Genomic DNA, 19,194 nt, shown 5'->3' on the forward strand with positions numbered 1-19,194 from the left:
CAACTGGAGAGAGCCCTCGCGCAGAAACGAAGACCCAACACAACCATAAATAAATAAATTAATTAATTAAAAAACAAAAAAAAAAAGAGTAAGGACCTTAAGAGAGTTCAGTCCAACAGAAATATAATATGAGCCACATACATACTTTAAAAAAAAAACAAGAAAAATCTCAAGTAATGTAACCTACCACCTAAAAGAATTTGAAAAAGAAGAACAAACAAAATCTAAGTTCATCAGAAGGAAGGAAATAATAAAGATCAGGGAGAACATAAATAAAATAGAGATTAAAAAAAAAAAACAAAACAATAGGGACTTCCTTGGTGGTCCAGTGGTTAAGACTTCACCTTCCAATGCAGGGAGTGTGGGTTCAATCTCTGTTTGGGGAGCTAAGCTCCCACATGCCTCATGGCCAAAAATAAACAAACAAAAAGCATAAAACAGAAGCAAAATTGCAACAAAATCAATAAAGACTTTAAAAACCATACACATCAAAACAATCTTTAAAAAAATTTAAAAACTATAGAAAAAAAATCAACAAAACCAAGAGCTGGTTCTTTGAAATGGTAAACAAAATTGACAAACCTTTGGCCAGACTCATCACGTAGAAAAGAGAGAGAAACCAAAAAAAAAAAAAAAGAAATGAAACAGGAGAAATCTTAACTGACACTGCAGAAATTTGAAAAACCATAAGAGAATACTACAAAGAGTTATATGTCAACACATTTGACAACCTAGAAGAAATGGACAACTTTCTAGAAACATAGCCAACAAAATTGAATCAAGAAGAAATAGATAATTTGAACAGACCAATCACTAGAAGTGAAATAGAATCTGTAAAACAAACAAACAAACAAACAAACAAAAACTTCCTACAAACAAATGTCCAGGACCAGATGGCTTCACAGGTGAATTCTACCAAACATGGAAAGAAGAACTTATATAGATTCTTTTCAAACTTTTCCAAAAGATTGAAGAGGAGAAAACACTCCCAAAGACATTCTATGAAGCCACCATCACCCTTATACCAAAACCAGACAAAGACACCACCAAACAAGAAAATTACAGACCAATATCTTTGATGAATATAGATGCAAAAATTCTGAACAAAATATTAGCAAACCGAATCCAACAACATATAAAAAAGATCATATGCCATAACCCAGTGGGATTCATCCCAGATTCATAAGGATGATTCAACATACACAAATTAATGTATGTAATACACCACATTAACAAAAGAAAAGTTAAAAACCACATGATCATATCAATAGATGCAGAGAAAACATTTGAAAAAATTCAACATCAATTCATGATAAAAACTCTTACCAAAGTGGGAATAGAGGGAACATATCTCAACATAATAAAAATCATTTATGACAAACCCACAGCCAATAGAATACTCAATGGTGAAAAGCTGAAAGCCTTCCCACTAAAATCTGGAACAAGACAAGTATGCTCACTCTCACTGCTTCTCTTCAACATAGTATTGGAAGTCCTAGCCACAGCAATCAGACAAGAAAAAGAAATAAAATATATCCTAATTGGAAGAGAAGAGGTAAAATTGTCACTATATGCAGATTACATGATACTATATACAGAAAACCCTAAGGACTCCACATAAAAATTACTAGATCTGATAAGTGAATTCAACAAAGTAGCAGGATACAAGATTAACATTCAGAAATCAGTTACATTTGTTTACACTAACAATGAAGTATCAGAAAGGGAATGTAAAAAAACAATACCTTTTAAATCACCCCCCCCCAATAAAATCTTAGGAATAAACCTGACCAAGGAAATATAAAACATTAATAAAGCAAATAAAAGGGGATTTAAAGAAATGGAAAGATATCCCATGCTCTTGGATAGAAAGAATTAATATTGTTAAAATGGGAATACCACCCAAAGCAATCTATAGATTTAATGTGATCCCTATCAAATTATTCTTGACATTTTTCACAGAAAAGAAGAAAAATTATTCTTCACATTTTTCACTAGAACAAGTAATCCAAAAATTTATATGAAACATTAGAAAACACAGAATTGCTAGAGCAACCCTGAGGAAAAAAATCAAAGTAGGAAGCATAACTCTCCCAGACTTCAGACAATACTAAAAAGCTACAGTAATCAAAGCAGTATGGTATTGTTATAAAAATAGGCATATGAATCAATGGAACAGAATAGAGAGCCCAGAAATAAACTCACACACCTATGGTGAATTAATCTTCAACAAAGGAGGGAAGAATATAGAATGGGAAAAAGACAGTCTCTTCAGCACATCGTGCTGGGAAAGTTGGACAGCTGCATATAAATCAATGAAGTTAGAACACACCCTCACACCATGCACAAAAATAAACTTAAAATGGCTTAAAGACTTAACCATAAGACATGACACCATAAACTCCTAGAAGAGAGCATAGGCCAAGAATTCTCTGATATAAGTTCTACAATGTTTTCTTCAGTCAGGCTCCCAAGGCAATAGAAATAAAAACAAAATTAAACAAATGGGAGCTAAGCAAACTTGCAAGCTTTTGCACAGCAATGGAAACCATAAAAAACCCCACAAAGACAACATACAGAATGGGAGAAAATATTTGCAAATGATGTGACAGGCAAGGGTTTAATCTCCAAAATATACAAACTGCTCATACAACTCAACAACAACAACAACAAAAACAAATAAGCCTATTGAAAAATTGGCAGAAGACTTTAAGAGACATTTCTCCAAAGAAGACATACAGATGGCCAGTAGGCACATGAAAAGATGCTCAACATCACTAATTATTGGAGAAATGCACATCAAAACTACATTGAAGTACCACCTCACACAGGTCAGAATGGCCATCATTAAAAAGTCTACAAATAACAAATGCTAGAGAGGATGTGGAGTAAAGGGAACCCTCCAGCGCTGTTGGTGGGAATGTAAGTTGGTATAGCCACTATGGAAAACACCGTGGAGGTGCCTCAGAAAACTAAAAATAACATTACCATATGATCCAGCAATCCCACTCCTGGGAATATACCCAGACAAAACTATAATTCAAAAAGATACATGTGCTCCTATGTTCATAGTAACACTATTCACAGTAGCCAAAACATGGAAACAACTTAAATGTCCATCGATGGAAGAATGGATAAAGAAAATGTGGTACATATACATAATGAAGTACTATTGAGCCATAAAAAAGAACAAAATAATGTGATTTGCAGCAACATGGATGCAACTAGAGATTGAAGTGAAGTAAGTCACAAAAAGAAAGACAAATACCATATGTTATCACTTATAAGTGGAATCTAAAATATGGCACAAATGAACCTATTTACAAAACAGAAACAGACTCATAGACATAGAGAACAAAGAGGGCAGAGGGAAAGGGATTGACTGGGAGTTTGGGGTTGGTAGATGCAAACTATTTCATTTAGAATGGGCAAACAATAAATTCCAAATGTATAGCACAGGGAAGTATATTGAATATCCTCTGATAAACCATAATGGAAAAGAATATAAAAAAAATGTAAATATGTGTATAACTGAGTCACTTTGCTGTACAGCAGAGTTTGACACATTGTAAATTAACTATACTTCAAGAAAAATTTATTTAAAAATTAAAAAGATGTGAGATATATATATGTGTGTGTGTATATATATATATATATATATATATATATATATATATATATATATATATAAAATGGAATACTTCTCAGCCATAAAAAAGAATGAAATAATACCCTTTACAGCCACATGGATGGACCTAGACAATATCATACTAAGTGAAGTAAGTCAGAAAGAGAAAGACACTTATATGTGGATTCTAAAGTATGACACAAATGAACATAGCTACAAAACAGAAACAGACCCACAGGCATAGAGAACAGACTTGTGGTTACAAGGGGGAAGAAGAGTGAAGGAGAGATGGATTGGAAGTTTGGGACTAGCAGGTGCAAACTATTATATATATATGGAATGGATAAATAACAATGTCCTACTGTATAGTACAGGGACCTATATTCAATATCCTATAATGAGCCCTAAGGGAAAAGAACATGAAAATATATATGTATTTTTAACTGAATCACTTTGCTGTACAACAGAAATTAACACAACATGGTAAATCAACTATACTTCAATAAAATAAATTTTAAAGAAAGGGAATAGAGCATGTCTTTTTATTTTGGGGAATTCTGAAATTCTTCACTAAGAAAATGAATAGAATAGACTATATTCCCCAGATAAATTCCTCTCCCTTAAACACAAGCACTGTATTAATATAAACATATAACAAATTTAATACACAAACATTAATATCATTATATGAAAAATGTTAGTACCTGGTACCTGTATGCAGTGGGTATCAAAAGAGAAGTGAACTATTTCATCATTAGATTCAATCAAATGATTGCAGGTCAACTTACATCACTTCCTTTCCTTTCTATGGACAACTAACCATAGCTGAAGGAACATTAGGAATAACTTACTATATCCTCTTCCCCACTTGTTTTCAAGTTAGAATTTTCCATGAAAGGCACTTGCTTCAGATTTTAAAATGTGGAGTAAAAGGAGATGTTACCGTGTGGGAGAGTTGTACATATATTAGATGTATAATATTTTTTTCTTCTGGCTGATTTTAAATGTTTTTCCTTTATTTCTTGTTTTTAGTAATTTATGATGCCTCTTGATGAATTGCCTTTGTGTTCATTCTGCTTGAGATTTGTTATGATCCTTACATATGTGGGTTGATATTTTTATTATATCTGAAAAATTTTATAGCCATTACTACTTGAAATATTTTATCTTATCACCTATTCCTTCTGGGAGTCCAATATTTCCGTGCTTCATTATAGTCAGATTATTTAAGTTAACTAACCTTTCTTTCTTTATTGTTTAAACTGCTATTAGTTATATCCAGTGCTTATTTTTAAATTCCAGATATTTATTTTCCCCATTCTAGAGATTCTATTTTGTTCTCTTATATTTTTTCATTTTCTTCTGTGTTGTCTCCTTATGTGTGTCTGTGTCTAAATATTTTAATATATTCATAATAGCTGTTATAAAATTTTATCTTCTGAGTTTAACAACTTGTTCATGTATGCCTTTATGTTCAACGTTTATCTACTGCTTACAGATCATTTTTTCTTGTTTCTTTATGTCCAGTAAGTTTAGACTGGATGTGGACATTGTGAATGTTATGTTTTTGAATGTCTTTTTTTTTTTTTTTTGTATACCTTTAAAGGGTGTTAGAGTTTATTTAAACAGGCAGTTTTTGTAGATATTCTTGAGTGTATAGACTTATTTTTTTATGCTTTTTTAGCATAAATGTAGCAAAACCTATAATCTATGGCTTGTTTCACCCATTATCTTATACCTTAAGGTGTGGTCATTCCGGGATCTCAACTGATTTCCTTGACTGTTCAGTGAAGTCTCTCCACACTTGCTAGTTAGTACCCATATATTAGCCCTATGTGAACTGCAATAGTTATTCAACTTATGGTTTCTCCATAGTTGTTCTTTCCCTGGTGATTTTTTCTTTGCCCATCCTCCTGGAGTGTCTAAATTATTAATCAGCAAGGAATTTAAGACCCATAGGCAGATTTTTGGAGCTCTTTTCTCTGCATATATATCTTAATGTTACTCAGTCCTACAAATTCCAGTCAGTCCAACTCTATGAAAGCTAATATTTTTTCCTCTAGTCAGCAAGACCACTGTGCTTTGCTCCTGGGTCCTTCCTGTACCATGGTCTAGAAAGTGTCTCCAATTAAAAAGCTAGCATAATAGTAGGGCTCATCTAATTTGTTTCATTCTTTCACAGCCCTGAACTGCCTGTTGTTCAACAAATGAAAATTATTGTTTTATATATTTTGTTCAGATTTCTAAATCTAGGATTGCATTTTTAAATGATTGCAGTTGTGTATAAAATGTTCAGTGGGAAAGCCAAATAGAATTAAGAATGACATGTGTTTTGCTTGACAGCTGGGTTCACTTTAAATACCATTCATTGAGGTAAGATTAAAAAAAACAAAAACAGAAGAAAAGGCAAAACAAGAGGAGAAGCGAGGGTGGGAATGGGAAAGATAACATTTGGCTTTTTGATCTGTTGATTTTGAGGTGATTAAAAGGGAGTCAATTGGATATAAACTGTAGTAAGTTGAAGTTTAGTAAAGAGGTCAAAGTGAAAGATACAGATACTAAGTAAATCATCAAATAGTATATTCAGTGACAAAGAAGAAAAGAAATTGAATGTTAAAGAGTGTTATGGCTGTTACTTGTTCTGCCTTCCTTCAGTATACATATGAGACTTGTTCTAAGAAGCCTGCAAGGGACGGGCTCAAAAATCTACAGATGCTCAAGTCCCTTATATAAAATGACACAGTATTTGCATATAACCTAAACACATCCTCCCATATACTTTAAATCATCTCTGGATTATTTATAATACCTAGCTCAGTATAAATGCTATGTAAGTCACCAGCATATGGCAAATTCAAGTTTTGCATTTTGGAACTTTCTGAGTTTTTTTTTTAATATTTTCAATCCACGGTTGGTTGAGTCTATGAAAATATGCAAATATGCAAGTATGAACTGTCAACTGTACTAGTATCTTACAATGCTATTTCAAGAATGAAATTTCAGAGATCAAGGGGGTCATTTTTTTTTAAATTGAAGTTACATGTTATCTACTGTTCTCTTAACCAAATGTCATGATAAACTGAGTTACCCAAAAGAAAAGCCAGTCAAATTATTTTAAAAATACATTATTCTTCAAAAGTGGTATAATTCCAAGGAAATTTGTGTGTTCCTGACAGTTTTTCATGTGCAGTATTTAAAGAAAATTGCCTATGAATAAACATATATTTTATTAAATCAACATACTTACTGAGGTCCTATTATGTGGCAGGCACTGTTCCTAAAAGCCAAAGATACAGTGATAAGCCAGAGAGCCAAAACTGTTACTCTTATCCTATTGGGATATGCAGAAATCAACAACAACAAAAATATGTTTAACATGTAAGGTAATTATAAATGCCATGAAAAATAAATAAGTGAGGTAAGGTAATGGAGAGTTCTGTGAAGTAGTATTCTGATACTGTGCTTAAGGAAGGCCTCAATAGAGAAGTGGTGCTAGACCTTAATTTAAGGAAAGAATAAGCATGCAATGACCCTAAAACAAGAACTAGCTTTGTATGTTCAAAACATGCAAAAATACCAGAATTGTTGGAAAGGTGGAAGTGTGTAGATAGTGTGGTGAGTGATGAGTAGTTCACAGAAATGGGAAGATCTTTATTATGTACCACCTCTATTTTTACAGGGAAGACATTGTGGCTTCTATTCTTAGTGCAAAGGGAAGCAACCATTGGGGGCGTGTGACTAAGAAGTGACGCAATCTGATTATTGTTTTCATACTATTATTTGAGGAGTAAATTGTACTGTAAAAACAATAAAGAAAGATTACAAGTTAGAAGGTGACTTGGTGAGAAGAATGGCATATTTTAAAAAGAGAGATATTTGACCAGAATCCTAAATGAAGCAAGAAAGTGAATCATATGGAGATCTCTGGGAGGGACATTCTTGGCAGTTGCTTCTGAGGAATAGAAATAAGTCCAGTTTGGCCTGAGTAGAGAGCCTAATGGAAAAAATGAAAGGTAATAATTTTGGAGAAGAAGATATGAAGAATATCATATAGTGTCTTTTAGCCCATGGTTAAGTGATTAAGATTTCTGTGGATAGATTTGGAGGTTTTTGAACAGGGCTGTTACATGATTTTTCTTTTACTAAAGTGTGACACCATTTTGACAAGGTGACATTCACTGCCAGGTAGCAAACAGTTTTTAGAAGGAAAGAAGGGAAGCAGGAATACCACTTTTGAAATTATCGCAGGAGTCCAGTACAGAGAATGTGGGGGCATGTTCATAATGACCCTGCATAATGGGAAATTTGGGATAAATTTTATGTAGATTCGTAGAACATGAAAACAGATCGCCTGTTGAATGTTAGAGGAATAAAGAAAACTCTTTTTAATGAGATCTTAATATTCTCTTCCAACTACTAATTTACAGATTTGTGGTCATAACGGTTTTAGTTTTTCCTCTTTCAAACCTCAGGATGATAGAAAAAATAAATAATTCCTCTCTAATTCTTGCCCTCATTCCCCACTGTGTTATCATTTTCTACTCAGATGTACATATATACTGCTTCACATAATTCTACATTTTTGTATGGAAAAAAAATTGAACATTAGGTGCCTGATGAGCATCACAATAAACTTTTCTTGTAAGTAAACTTCCTTAGAGTGCCAGACATAAAATGTCAAGGAGTACTGTAGCACTTTTCCATAGACATCAATGTTTCTATCTCCTGCTCAGCAGAGTTCTGTATTCGGTGATATAACAAAGTCATTTGCAGTGAAGTTGCCTGGTGAGAGAGAAGATGATAGTCTCCTTTGTCTTTTAAGTAACTGAAAAATGTTTCAGCAAGCAAGACAAATTTCACAGTGCTTTAATTCACTTTTTCTCCTTTCTAAGTGACATAAGAAGATTGCAAACCCAAGAAATGTTCTGCTAACTACTAGAAAAGAAAAGACATCTTTCTCCATTCTTCTAATCTCTGAATACTGAGTATTGTAAGAGAGAATGTCTAATTCATGTACTGTAAGAATGTTGATCTTGTTTTACATTTTTTGACAGGAAACATTGAAAAACAAATAAAATAGTCTTTCCCTTATCCCCATGTAAATTTCAATACAGTAACTGTACTCACATGAAATACCTGTGCTCTAGGCCTTGAAGAATAATTGGAATCTCAAAAAAGGAAGACTAGTGAGGACACCCAAAGAGGCATGTGAAATGGAAAGCATAGAGTAAGTGCTGTCAAAGAAAACTTGTACCCAATTCAGTTAAGCAGGCAGGAAAAACGTTATTCAAGATTATTGCAATAGGGTTGAGACTATTGCAATAAGGAGAAAGATCGAATTCAACTACACTGAAACAAAAGCGGAAGTGTTTGCAGGGAGATCAGCTCGGTGCTTTGTGACCACCTAGAAGGGTGGGATAGGAGGGTGAGAGGGAGATGCAAGAGGGAGAAGATATGGGGATATATGTATATGTATAGCTGATTCACTTTGTTATAAAGCAGAAACTAACACACCATTGTAAAGCTATACTCCAATAAAGATGTTAAAAAATAAAAAAGCGGGAGTGTTTGTAATGGTTCTTAAGCAATAGAGTGAGCTATTGGAAAAGTACTGAGGGTTTAGAAAGGAGATTGGTCAATGTGATTAAGCTATCTGTGTTTGCTAGTTGGTGCTTAGCAAAGTTAGGCTCTTACCTTATCCAAGAGACTGGGAGACAGGGGCCTTATCTCCTTAATTATTTTTCAAAGGGATGGATCCCAGGTCCTTGAGAAAGACATTCCTGGGTTGTAAACCTGGCAAGAGGTTGGCAGAAGATTTATAACAAAATGGGGCCTGGGAAAAAAATTGCAATTGCAAGTTTTCTAAAGTAAATGCTCTAAGGAAAGGGAGGTTGAGGCCTACAGTCAGAAAGAAGTTGTTTAAAAGTTTAGTCAAGCTGAGGGGAACATTAAGGATGTCTATGTCAGTGCAGGAGAAACATGGCTGGAGAAGCTGATGTGCAGAAGATTATGAAGTCTGAAGACCCTTATTTTGAAAGGACACACTCACAATACTATTTAAATGCTTTACTGGTGTTGATATGGAGGGTAGGGTAAAGGGTAGAAAGATAAAACTAAAGGAAATTCTGTAGGAAGCTAGTACATTAGTCAAAAGCACCAGTCAGTAAAGACCTATTATGGGGACTTCCCTGGTGATGTAGTGGTTAAGAATCCACCTGCCAGTGTAGGGGACACGGGTTCGATCCCTGGTCCAGGAAGATCCCATATACCATGGAGCAACTAAGCCCATGCGTCACAACTACTGAGCCTGCATGCCACAACTACTGAAGGCCTTGAGCCTAGAGCCCGCACACCAAAACAGAGAGTAGCCTCCGCTCGCTGCAACTAGCGAAAGCCCGTGTGCAGCAGCGAAGACCCAATGCAGCAAAAAATAAATAAATAAAAATTTAAAAAAGACCTATTAATGATGTCAGAGGCCGTATAAAAGACAGAGTATTTCTCTATTATCAATATTTATCTACCATCTATCTATCTATCTCTCTATCTATCTAGATCATCTACTTATAAATTATCTATTTATTATCTACATTTATTTCTGATAGCAACCAAACTTTTCTGTCATTTTAAACTGAATTTTGCTTATTTGGATTATCCTGTATCTGTTGGCATTTGAAATAGCCACACAGGGCCCACAGATTTAACACAGATGTCCGTCAGTTAAAATGACAGATGAATAAAACTCTTGAGCCACTGAGTTACTGAAGATTATAATTACTGTGTCATTAGAGTTCCTAGAGGTCATATAATTCCTATCCATTTTCTGGATGGTGATCTAATGGTTTTGCTTCTGACATGCAGAATGCTCATGGCAAATTAATTCCCTAGAGAAAGGTGAGTGACAATGTACTGCCAGCGGTCATGACTTCCTCTTCTTGGCTGCCATTTAGTCTGTACTTTTATGTTTTTAGTGTAAAGAAAACTTTTACTGGTTTGTGCCAACAATGCTCTCTTGGGGAACTTAACTGTGTCTCTCTGTCTGCATAACAAATAGTATAACTATAGCAGGAACAAACATTAAATACGTAGACTGTCACATGATTGCTTAACTCTGAAGCATACTCAAGAAAGTTCATTTAGGATTCCTAAATGAATAACATTGTCAGTCATAGTTAACTCTAGAACAGTTTAGGGAATAGTTTTCATGACACTGAAAAAAATGTTGCCATACTTACTCTGATTTTAAAAATCACACTGATTCAAAACTATATTAAAATTTTATTTCACTATTTTTTGTAGGTCTTCTCTTTTCTGAGATTTGTTTTTGTCCTTGTATTTCTTTGGAATAAGCAAGGTGGCTCATGACAGAATAAATGTCTATTTAGGCTAACTTTGGTAAACAAATGAGATATACAGGACCAATGGCCCAGACATGGATGGAATACATTTACCTCTAAGTTTGTCATAGTTAGAACTGGTTTGGCAAAAACTTAATCTTATGCCATTCTTAGTTTGATTTTGTGTTGAAATGCATCATCTTCATCCTGACCACATTCAGACACTGGATTTCAGTAGATATATGTGTATGTGAATGTACTTTGATGTAATACAATGAGAAAAATATTCTACTTTGTATGTGAGAGTTAAAAAATAACAGGTCAAGAACTGAGGATAGATGTGAAACACTGAGGTGCAGAATTCTTGACCTTCAGCTTCTGTGACCTATTATTGATTGTTGAGCTGCCTGTCATGGGAAGACTGAGCAGGACTCAGACCAGTCAGAGCAGGTCTAACTTTGAAGACACGAAGAGCACTTTTTGCTTACAGAATACTGTTTTAAAAAGGCTTGGGTTTTGTAACTTTTTAAATTGTGTATAAAACTATTTTCACTGTTTAGCAGTATAAATGAATTGTGTATTTAGATTCATTTGGCACGTATGTGGGCTACTGTAGTTCAGAAATTCTGAAAAACAAACATTATCATGCAAATATTTGTTATTTTAGGGAGTACTAGCAGTAAAATAAGTTGACTATAGAGTATCAGATTTATGTAATAGCTTATGCATTAATGTAAATTCCATCCAAATAGTCCACATTTTGCTGGTAGTCAATTAATAGACTCCTGAAGGAGAGAACACACAGAGTTGATTTCATTTTCCATTAATGATTAGAACATATTCATTCATTCCTTTAACAAATATGCATGCAACATCTACCATGTACCACATAGGTGGGATACAGTCAAAGTTAAGGTAGGCATAATCCTTGGTCCCATATAACTTCTAGTTTAGTACTGTGCCTAGTAAACAAAGAGAAACAAAAAAGTTTATCATCATTGTATGGCAATATTATATATTTTAGGGCTATTATTGTATAAGCACTTATTGTGTTTCAGTAAGCTACAGGAATATATGTTTTCAAGTGGTAAACCTTTGCTTGATTTCCTGCCTCAGATGAAGATAATCAAAATTATGATATTGGAAAAATACTAAAGTGAATGGCTAGCTGTTAAAAGGGATTATAAAGAATTGCATATATTTTATGCCCAATTTGTTTTTCAAAGAAAATATTTTCGTTACTGAATATTAATGTGTAAGAATTAAAAGTTCAGTGTGGAAACATTGTATGTCTATTTTTAGGGTAATTTTTTGTGTTTGGAGATAATTATATGTCCATAAAATCATCATAGGGTAATTTTTCTAGTCTAACATATATAAATGTGAACAGACTTTCTCAATAAACTGTTCTGGTAGTTTTGTAGTACAAGAAATGAGTGTATGTGTGAGTCTATTCTGGCCTTTATTATTTTTTTCTATACGTATGCCAGAACTACACTTTCCAGATTACTATGGTTTTATAGTAAGTCTGTATATGAGGTAGTGTAAGTTAGCAAATTTTGTTCTTTTTCAAAATTATCTTGGTTATTCTAAGTCCTTTGCCCTTATATATAATTTTTTAGAATCACCTTATCAGTTTCTCCTAAAGAGTTGCTACTGTTTTGATTGAGGTTTAATGAATTTATAGAACATTTGGGAGATAATGACATCTTAATGCTATTGATTCCAGTCCATTATTACACTATACCTCTTCTCTTATTTAGGTCTACTTTGTTTGCTCAGAATTACCTTGTGGTTTTCAGTTTAGAATCTAGTGCATCTATCATTAGATTTATTTATAAGTATTTTTATGTTTTCATATTATTGAAAATGCTATTATTTTAAATTTTATTTTTCATTTATTCATTAGTAATACATAGAAATACAATTGTGACATTGCTAAATTCACTCACTATTTCTTGTGGTTCATTTGTAGAGTCCTTGAGATTTTCTGTCAACTGAGAATAAAGGCAATTTTATTTTTCCATGTCTAAAATTTGAGGTCATTTTCTTTTCTTTTACTGGCTAGGACTTGAAGTACAAGTTGAATAGAACTGGTGAGTGCAGATGTGTTTTACTTCTTCTGGAATATAGGATAAAGGTGTCTAAGGTTTCACCATTAAGTTTCATGTTAGTTGAGATATCTATGAAGACACCCTTTATCAGATCGAGGAAGTTCCTTCTATTCCTAGTTTGCTGACAGTGCTTTCATGAATGTGTTGAATTTTTTCAAAAGTCTTCATGCATCTGTTAAGATGATCATGAGTTTACTCCTTTATTCTGTTAGTTCGGTAAATTACTTTGATTTTTGGATGTTGAAACAAACTTACATTCTTGGAATAAATACCACTTGGTCTTGTTTTATTATATGTTTTAAATATTGCTGAATTCATTTGCTAATATTCTTTCCATCTATGGTCATGAGGATATTGATAGCTCATAAATATAGACATTCTTATAAAGTCTTGTCACACTGGTGTTGCCTTATTAGTCTCTGAATGTGTTTGTGGAAGGTTGATATTATTTCCTCCATATGAGTTTGATTAAATTTACCAATATATTCTCTGGATGTGCTGTTTTCCTTCTTAATTATGAATCAACTCATAAAGGTTCTTAATTATGGATTCAATTTCTTTAACAAATTTAAGGTTATTCAAATATTCTTTTATTTCCACTGTGTCAGTTTTATAACTCTGTATCTCTCAAGGAAAGTCTGTTTACCAAATAGTGCTTGAAAAATTGGATATCTACATGGATGAAAATTAATGTTAACTTCTACTTCAAATCTTACATAAAATTAATTCCATTTGAATCATGTACATAAACATAAAAGCTAAAACCATTAAGCTTCTAGTAAAACCAGGAGATACATTTTTGACCTTGGAGTAGCAAAGACTTTGTAGACAGGACACAGAAAATAGTAAGCATAAAAGGAAAAAAATAATAAATTGAAATTCATGAAAACTAAAATCTTTTGCTCATTTCATGCAGCTCAATATCAAAAAGCAAACAACCCAATCAAAAAATGGGCAGAAGACCTAAATAGACATTTCTACAAGGAAGACATACAGATGGCCAAGAGGCACATGAAAAGATTCTCAACATCACTAATTATTAGAGAAATGCAAACCATAACTACAATGAGGTATCATCTCACACCAGTCAGAATCGCCATCATCAAAAAATCTACAAACAACAAATACTGGAGAGGATGTGGAGAAAAAGGAACCCTCATGCACTGTTGGTGGGAATGTAAATTGATACAGCCACTATGGAAAACAGTATAGAGGTTCCTTAAAAAACTGAAAATAGAACTACTATATGACCCAGCAATCCCACTACTGGGCATATAACCTGAGATAACCATAATTCAAAAAGACACATGAACCCCAATATTCATTGCAACACTATTTACAATAGCCAGGACATGGAAGAAACCTAAATGTCCATTGACAGATGAATGGGTAAAGGAGATGTGGTACATATATACAGTGGAATATTACTCAGCCATTAAAAGGAACAAAATTGGATCATTTGTAGAGACGTGGATGGACCTAGAGACTGTCATACAGAGTGAAGTAAGTCAGAAAGAGATAAACAAATATCGTATACTAACCCATATATGTGGAATCTAGAAAAATGATATAGATGATCTTATTTGCAAAGCAGAAAGAGACACAGACATAGAGAATGAATATGGATACAAAGGGGGAAAGTGTGAGTGGGAGGAATTGGGAGTTGGGATTGACACATATATACTATTGATACTATGTTTAAAATAGACAAGTAATGAGAACATACTGCATAGCACAGGGAACTCTACTTAATGCACTGCGGTGACCTAAATGGGAAGGAAATACAACAAAGAGGGGATATATATCTATGTATACCTGATTCATTTTGCTGTACAGTAGAAACTAACACAACATTGTAAAGCAACTGTACTCCAATAAAAATTAATATTAAAAAAATTGCTCTTTAAGGCACCCTGTTAAAAAGATGAATGTGTAAGTCACTGACTGAGATAAAATATAAGCAATGCACATACAAGATTTGTATCCGGAATAAAATGGACTCTTACAAAAAACCCAATGTAAAAACATATACAAAGTACCTGAAAAGACTGTTCTCAAAGGAATATAGACAAATGGACAATAAACACATGCAAATGTGGTCAACATTGTCTTAATCAGAGAAATACAAATTAAAACCATAATGACATACCACTATGCTTCCTCTAGAATGGCTAAAATTAAAACTACTGAGAATACCAAATGTTGGTGAGGGTATGGAACAGCCAAGACATTCAAACATTTTTGTTGGAACTGTAATATGATACAACCATCTTGGAAAACAGTTTGGAAGTTTCTTCTAAGCTTGTACATTCACCTCCTCTATATTCTAGCAATTCCACTTCTAGGTATTTAGCTGCGAGAAATGAAAACTTATGTCAATAAGCAGACTTGTACAGATACATGTATAGCAGCTTTATTCATGATAATCAAGAAATGGAAGTAACACAAATGTCCATCAACAGAACAATGGATCAGCAAATTGTAGCTTAATCATAGAATTTAGCAGTAAAACTGAATAATCTACTGACACACACAATAATATGCATAAATCTCAAAAGCATTATGCTAAATTATAGGAGCCAGACTCAAATGTGTACTTATTGCATAATTCTATTAATGAGAAGTTTTGGAAGAGGCAAAACTGATATATTGGAGTAGAAATAAGAAGTGGGATTTCCTCTGTAGAAAGAAGGTTTAGGCTAAAGGGATATCAGGGAACTTTCTAGGGTGATGGAACTATTCTATATGAGGATAAAGATGTGGATTACACAGTTTTTGCATTTGTTAAAACTCATCAAATTATTCAACCAAGATGTGTGCATTTTACTGTATGAAAATTACATCTCAATTTCTTTAAATAAAATAAAAAATTAATTATAAAAAAGTGTATCAATGTGAAACATAATACATTTTATTGTACTATGCAAGGAGAGCATTCAACTTTAAGGCATTTGTATGTATGTTGAACAATGTCAAATTACTGTACATAGGAAAGAGGATAGAAATGTGTATTAAACAGTCCATCTCCTGGGCAAAATTGAGTCAGTGAAAATGTGTTATAATTTCTGTGCACAATCAACCAAATGTTGCTATTTAAAATGTACATTGATAGTACACAGCCCCATGTTCATATATGTAAATTGTCTTAAGATAGTAAAAGTTTTACTTTTATTTTTATTTAAATAATTCTTACAAAATTTTTGTTTTACCTTTTCTGAGAAAGACAAATTATTATTAAATAATTTCAGAAACCCTAAAAATGTACCTATAGAAACTTTTCAAAGTTTCACTTGATTTTACCTTTGAGCTGAAATATCATTGTCTTTAGCATTTTAAATATTATTTTAAGTTTTACTCGTTTTAATTTAAATATCATTTGTATCATTTAACTTTGAATATCAATTTTTATTACAAATATATCATCATAACCATAAGGAAGATGTATGTATGTATGGAATATTTTTTAAGTAATACAGTTTGAAAAAGTAACTTCAGAGCAGAGAAAAGTAAAATAAAAGAAATGATGTTGGAAAGAAGAAAAATTAATGAAAGAGGTCTTAAATATATCTTAATTCTTAAGATCTTAGTTTTTATAACTTGGAGGAATATGTTTTTCTTTTTGTTTTTCAATTTTTTCTACTGTACTAAACAATGTAAACATGAAATAGTTTAAAGAATTTAGTCTTTGATTCTTAAATTTCCAAAAATTTATATCACCAATAGCACTGCAACTACAAATGACTTTTCATTGTGACATAAGCATTTGTTGTCTTCATTCTCCTTTTCCATCTGTGAGATAGTTACCATTTACCATTTTCACATTATTTTGACATTACCATTAATAAATTGACTATAACATTCAAATGTACAGCTGATATAACTTCGGTTCTGATTTACCATTTCCATCTTGATAACTCTTTAAAAAATGAATGCACCACATAAGGATAACACCTGATAATTGGTAGAACTCCACCATTTCAATCTGCGGGTCAGGGAGAAAGATGTTTGTGGTAATGTAATTTTCATGCTTTACATTTCATTACAAAGTATGTTTGAACTCTATGACATAAATCACAGCAAGATCCTTTTTGACCCACCTCCTAGAGAAATGGAAATAAAAACAAAAATAAACAAATGGGACCTAATGAAACTTAAAAATTCTTGCACAGCAAAGGAAAACATAAACAAGATGAAAAGACAACCCTCAGAATGGGAGAAAATATTTGCAAATGAAGCAACTGACAAAGGATTAATCTCCAAAATTCACAAGCAGCTCATGCAGCTCAATATCAAAAAAACAAACAACCCAATCAAAAAATGGGCAGAAGATGTAAATAGATATTTCTCCAGAGAAGATATACAGATGGTCTACAAACACATGAAAGAATGCTCAACATCAATAATCATTAGAGAAATGCAAATCAAAACTACAATGAGGTGTCACCTCACACCAGTCAGAATGGTCATCATCAAAAAATCTACAAACAATAAATGCTGGAGAGGGTGTAGAGAAAAGGGAACCCTCTTGCACTATTGGTGGGAAAGTAAATTGATACAGCCACTATGGAGAACAGTATGGAGGTTCCTTAAAAAACTGAAAATAGAACTATCATATGGCTCAGCAATCCCACTACTGGGCATATACCCTGAGAAAACCATAATTCAAAAAGAGTCAAGTACCACAATGTTCATTGCAGCTCTATTTACAATAGCCAGGACATGGAAGCAACCTAAGTATTGATCGACAGATGAATGGATAAAGAAGATGTGGCACATATATATAATGGAATATTAGCCATAAAAAGAAACGAAATTGAGTTATTTGTAGTGAGGTGGTTGGACCTAGAGCCTGTCATACAGAGTGAAGTTAGTCAGAAAGAGAAAAACAAATACTGTATGCTAACACATATATATGGAATCTAAAAAAAAAAGAAAATGATTCTGGAGAACCTAGGGGCAGGGCAGGAATAAAGATACAGACGTAGAGAATGAACTTGAGGACACGGGGAGGGGGAAGGGTAAGCTGGGACAAAGTGAGAGAGTGGCATGGACATATATACACTACTAAATGTAAAATAGATAGCTAATGGGTAGCAGCCGCATAGTACAGGGAGATCAGCTCGGTGCTTTGTGACAACCTAGAGGGGTGGGATAGGGAAGGTGGGAGGGAGACGCAAGAGGGAGGAGATATGGGGATATACGTATATGTATAGCTGATTCACTTTGTTATAAAGCAGGAACTAGCACACCATTGTAAAGCAATTATACTCCAATAAAGATGTTAAAAAAACAAGTATGTTTGATTGGAAAAGTATACAATTTTATTTTCTTGAATAGGGCATGTTTGTTATCCCTTATCTAATTCCTCCTCTGAAAATTATAAAGAACATTCAGCTAAATATGTTTGTATTTGATGGTTTAAATATACTTTGTCCCAGGATATATTCAATTCTGCTCTTACCTTAACGTGGCAGCAACTTGTTTTTTCAGAAGGGAGAAAATAGATATTTTCACTCTCTCAAAGTAGTCAAAGAAAGCATCTTTGCTCACATATTTAATGATTGATTCCTATGAGCTTTGTTTATAGACAGAAAACCAAGTTCAATATTTATTCTTCAATGTTAATTAGAAAAAGAATTTAAAATAAGCAAATAATATCATAGTAACATGCATTTATTAAATAGTATTTCTTGCATAGTATTACAATACTGATCATGTATTTCAGTGGAATTTTTCATTTTGTAAATCTCTGGGGAAGGCATGGCACCACTTTTAATTATAGAAGTCTCAGGAAGCTCACTATTTCCTGGTAGCTAAGGTGTAGATTTTGATCGAGGCTCCATCTTTTAGAGTCCCACTGAATGTTTCATATGGGATCATTTCATGTAAATGTAGAGACAAATATTAGAACTCATTCATAAAGGTTGTGGTGGCAGAACAGTAGAATTGTGTCTTAGTGTCAGGACCATCTACTGGTGGTGGTGATCCCTAGTGGAAAGTGTAGCAGCATACTCTAAATACACTATTTCTCAGTTCTCACTTTGGGAGTAGCTTCTTCTACCTGGCTTGCTTTCCTTCCTTTTCACTCTAAAACTGTTTCAAGTTTCTGTTGCTTTCT

At 33.3% G+C, this 19,194-nt stretch overlaps 1 long non-coding RNA gene across 1 annotated transcript in view; it reads right to left on the reverse strand.

Moving 5' to 3' along the window:
* LOC309615724 overlaps positions 1-19,194 on the reverse strand; it is a 68,274-nt gene that overhangs the window by 36,741 nt on the left and 12,339 nt on the right. Inside the window, exon 1 of the long non-coding RNA XR_014237021.1 lies at positions 146-19,194. This exon is cut by the window's right edge and continues 12,339 nt beyond it. This is a non-coding gene — a long non-coding RNA (uncharacterized lncRNA). The remainder of the gene's footprint in view (positions 1-145) is intronic.

The sequence above is a fragment of the Balaenoptera borealis genome, assembly GCF_965194805.1.
Source record: "Balaenoptera borealis genome assembly, chromosome: 18".
NCBI lineage: Eukaryota > Metazoa > Chordata > Mammalia > Artiodactyla > Balaenopteridae > Balaenoptera > Balaenoptera borealis.